We start from the raw sequence: 5220 nt of genomic DNA on the forward strand, positions 1-5220 counted from the left end.
AGAACCATTTAAAACTCAACCCGGACAAGACGGAGCTGGTTTTAACAGGTGGCATTCTTAAAAATCTATGGGGACCTCATTTCTGGCCTACAGAGCTGGGCCAGCCCCCTGTTCCTTCTAGCTCGGCAAAAAGCTTAGGGGTGATCATCAGTCAGGATCTTACTCTGAAGCCTCAAATTAGCTCAGTGATCTCCGCTTGTTTTTTTCAACTCCGTAGAATAAAAAAGATTTGCAGATACCTTACTCATGATGCCCGGATTCAGGTGATTCTCGCCTTGTTCATGTCCCACATTGATTATGCCAACTCATTATATTTTGGCATCCCCTTTATCTCTCCAGACGTTTACAGATAGTACAAAATCAGGCTGCTCGTCTGATTGTTCATCATCCTAGGCATCATCATATCACTCCCCTTGTGAAGCAATTACACTGGCTTCTGGTTGTTCAGCGGTGCGCATTTAAGACTGGATGTCTTATTTTTAAGTCACTCTATGGAAAGAACCCTAAATTTGTTGATAATATGATTAACAAATATGCTCCTACACGAAATCTTCGTTCAGCTCACAAAAATGTATTACTCATTCCTCACTTAAGATTAAAGCGCACTGGTGGTGCCAGGTTTTCCACCTTGGCCCCCATATTTTGGAATTCTCTTCCCCTCGATATTCGCTCCTGTACCAATCTTCTCGGTTTCAGGAGTCTTTTAAAAACTTGGCTCTCTTGACAGGCTTTCTAAACACTCTTTTTATTACCTGGATTTCAACCAAAATAGCGCCATGAAACCTCCCCGGTGGACGTGTGTTTTGCTTGGGTTTTCGGATCAGATAGAACCCGCTCAACAGAGCCTCTCTAACCCAGCCAGAACGTTACCCCCCTCCCTAGGGCCTATTCACAATAAGTAACCACATATATATACCACCTAAGGACAGGGAATTCCTACTATATATACCAAGACCTCTTATAATACAAGTGGCGGCCTCGCGATCCCAGACGGACCCAGGACTTCCTACCCAGACGGCAGCCTTAGCCTCGCGGTCCCAGACGGACCCAGGGCTTCCTACCCAGACGGCAGCCTTAGCCTCGCGGTCCCAAACGGACCCAGGACTTCCTACCCAGACGGCAGCCTTAGCCTCGCGGTCCCAAACGGACCCAGGACTTCCTGCCCAGACGGCAGCCTTAGCCTCGCGGTCCCAAACGGACCCATGACTTCCTACCCAGACGGCAGCCTTAGCCTCGCGGTCCCAAATGGACCCAGGGCTTCCTACCCAGACGGCAGCCTTAGCCTCGCGGTCCCAAACGGACCCAGGACTTCCTACCCAGACGGCAGCCTTAGCCTCGCGGTCCCAAACGGACCCAGGACTTCCTACCCAGACGGCAGCCTTAGCCTCGCGGTCCCAAACGGACCCAGGGCTTCCTACCCAGACAGCAGCCTTAGCCTCGCGGTCCCAAACGGACCCAGGACTTCCTACCCAGACGGCAGCCTTAGCCTCGCGGTCCCAAACGGACCCAGGGCTTCCTACCCAGATGGCAGCCTTAGCCTCGCGGTCCCAAACGGACCCAGGACTTCCTACCCAGACGGCAGCCTTAGCCTCGCGGTCCCAAACGGACCCAGGACTTCCTACCCAGACGGCAGCCTTAGCCTCGCGGTCCCAAACGGACCCAGGACTTCCTACCCAGACGGCAGACTCAGTACAAGTTCATCCTATAATTACCATAACATACAACAAGGGAATCAGTTTTACTATGCATAGGATCACACAAGAACTGCTAGTTTGAGCACAACCTGTTCTCTGGTTCGAGGGGTTCCTCTCTCCCTTATTCAGTTACCACTTACCTGATCAGGGTTAACATCTGTTCATGTCAAGTCACAGCTGACTAGAAGAATAGGCTACCCTCTTATACAAGAACACGCAGCACATGTTGATTCACTACAAACTGAGTACTTTATTACCAATTACATACGCAATCACATAACAGTACTATATGACACATATCCTGCAAAGAAAAGTGAAAGATTAGATTGTATACTCTAATAAGAAAGGGGTCGACATCACCTTAGTCGTGTGTAGCCTGCACTCAATGGTCATCTAGGTTCCCTCCTCGTCTGTGCCTCGGCTCGCTTGGAAGTAACACCTCCGCAATCACGGGTCTGTTCCCTTCTCCCTTCTCCGAGTCACTGGGATCTCTTCCTCATCGGCTACTCTCTCCTCTCTGGCTATTCTGCTAGGAGGGTATCTGCTCCTCGGTTTTTCTCCATCCTTAAGTTTATCATCTGTCTTCCCTGGAATAAGTAGTAGCTTTTCTGCTAACGGCTAGGTGCCGCCTATGGATTGAAAGAATAAGTGCCAGTATCTGCCTCAGACTTTCACTAATATAGAGGTGCATTTTCTCATGGAAAATTCCAGCCCGTAACCTGCCGCCCACCAAATTCTTGTACCTCCCCGTGCCAAGGACACTTTCCCAGCCGGCCGGCCTGATGTAGCGTCTTCGGCATGAAGAAAAATACAATCCTTCGATAAGGGCCGGTCTGAACCGGTTCTCTCCAAGCGAATAACACCTCATAACTAAAACATCCCCTTTAACCTAGAAGCATCTCAAGCTGCTGGAGCAGAAAGAAAGATGGAGTCTCCCCCGTTTGAGGCCTACCAGGCCTGAATTCAGCACGGCTCCATGAAATACCCTCACTACAGGGCAGGTTATCCCTAAAACTAACGAATCTATCCCCTAGGATATGTGTGCAAGCCCTAATCTATGGGGAAGAACACAGGATCATGTCGAAGTGCCTAGAAAATAGACTTCATTCACTACTCTAACCCTTAGGCTTGAATGGTAGAGAGACTGAAGTCACCCTAATCACCCATCAACACAATAGGGCCGGGAAAATCGAGCAGTACAACGTGCGCTCTATAAATTCATTTTAACATAACAGAACATAACATGCAGAGTGCCAGTAATCCAAGCAGCCTCAGAGTCAACCTCACTGAAATCCAGGACTAAGGCTGAAAGATCGGGATCATAGCCTGAATATTCTGGACTCTCTTTCCCGAGGGAAATACATTAAATCAAACTTTGTACAGAATGCTTGGGATGAAGGGGAACTTCTAAGAAGGAGGTAAATGTGACTTTGGCATGTTGAGAGTGAACCTCTATGATGAAATAGGGGTCTCTGTGATTCTGGAGGTGGTTGACGACTGCCGTGGGCGAGCCTGCCTTCAACAGCCAGTGGCCCACATGACCTACGAAGGTGTGCTAACACCACCACCATCACTTTTGAACATCCGAGGGGCACTGCTGAGCCCAAAGTGGAGCACAGCAAACTGAAAATGGTTGTGTCCCACCATGAACCGCAGGTAGCGTGGATGGTCCTGCAGGACGGGTTGTAGAAATAGGCATCCTGCATGTCCAACACACCACCATCCAGTCTCCCAAGTCGATGGCAGACAAGACCTGAGCCAGTGCGAGCATGCCATGATGTAATACAGAAAAGGTATTGGACAAGTGTCAATGCTATCAGTGCTGCCAAAACTGACCTAAAGCTGCTGGCGTCCCCATCCTACTGGAGCTCTTCACTGACTAGGGGAAGGTCGAAATATAGACTGAACAGGTGCAGGGGGGCAAGGATGGATCCTTGGGGTACTCCAAAAGGAACGAGAGTGGGGAAAATAAGAAGTTCCTGGATTTAACACATTGGTTTCTGTCAGCTGGTATGTTTTAAACAATTTTAACACCTGTGCCTTTGTTGTCCATCCTGTCACTCAAACTCTGTTTGAGGATGCTGAGGATAATGGTGTCTAAGGTGGCACATAAATCAAAGATCACTCATCAAATAGTTTAATCCATGATCTGAATCATGTATCTTTCCCTGTAGTCTCAATAGTTGGTTCTCTAAGTAAATGTGTTAGGTTGAGTGGTTGTGCATTTTGCATATTTGGCCAACAAAGGTAGACCAGTAACGAGTCTGTGGTTTTGTACATTGTCTGGGTCAGCATTTTTTGTTATTTTTTAGAAGTGGTCAGACGTGACCTACTTTCAAAGCCTCTGGAAAAATGGTAAGGGTGAAAGAACAAAAGGGTCATTCATGGACATAAAGTTGGCTGTTGGATGTCAACATGAGATATGGATAAGTCAATGGCTACATTTTCAGTGCTGTCATTGACTCAGGACCAGCATATCCTTTAATTTCTAAACAACCCTCATTAACTACTCCAATGGAAATCAAACTATCGAACTCCTAGAACTGAACGGCCGTGTTGGCCTGGCAATCAAAATCATGACCAGAATGTCTCTAGATGTCAGCAGTGAGCACATAACACGGTGGCAAAGCCTAGTGTTCCCTTTGCTTCAAGAGTGCAACTGTTGATGCACAAAGTTGGGCTACCTTCTTCCTCAATCCGAGGCCTAAGTTAGTGCGCCACATGGCAGAGACCTGCTCTTGGCTGTACTTTCTACCAGGAGCCAGTGTAGTCTGGCCCAGCTGTGGTGCCAACCAGTCTCAAGTACAGCAATGTAAACAGGTGCCATGTTTAACAAGCTCCAGGCCCCTCCTCCAAGAGCTTACCCATAACTGATTAATAGAGATTTTCTGGACAACTTTAAATAAAGTCCGGATTGTGGGTGTCTTCTTTCCAGTGTAGGGATCTCCTGCCATCCAGGGTGGTGTGTGGATCACAGGCGTAGGTATAGGTGTAAGGGGTCCAGCCAGTGCATTACATATTAGTCAGTCATTAAACTTGCAGAATTAAAAGAAGGACACAGCGTATAGCAAAATACACTGGTACAGCCAGGTGTGTAAGTGGTTCTCAGTGTGCTCACCTTCACAAATAGAATAAACTGAAATCCTTCAAGTAGACATCTTTTTCATCTGGTAAGATTGTAGGTCAAATGAAAATATATACGACCTACAATTTGATCAAAATACATCAATACCCCATCTCATAAAACAATCAGGTAATATCACCTATACTCTTTTTATTCATATTAGCCCCCAATCTGCCCCCCAGGGGGGGCAAAAAGCCCATTAGACACCAGGGATTTTTTGGGGCAAATTTTAATTAGGGTGGTGGCTGCCCAAAACGGGCATGCCAATGCCCCCACCTGCAAAAATTACAGCCTTTTTGTCCCCCTGGGGGGAAGATGGGGGCAGGAGCCCCCAATCTGCCCTCCGGGGGGCAAAAAGCCCACTAGACGCCAACGATTATGCTGTTTTTTTTATGCGTGGGG

The sequence above is a fragment of the Triturus cristatus genome, chromosome 2_2 (genome assembly GCF_964204655.1).
Source record: "Triturus cristatus chromosome 2_2, aTriCri1.1, whole genome shotgun sequence".
NCBI lineage: Eukaryota > Metazoa > Chordata > Amphibia > Caudata > Salamandridae > Triturus > Triturus cristatus.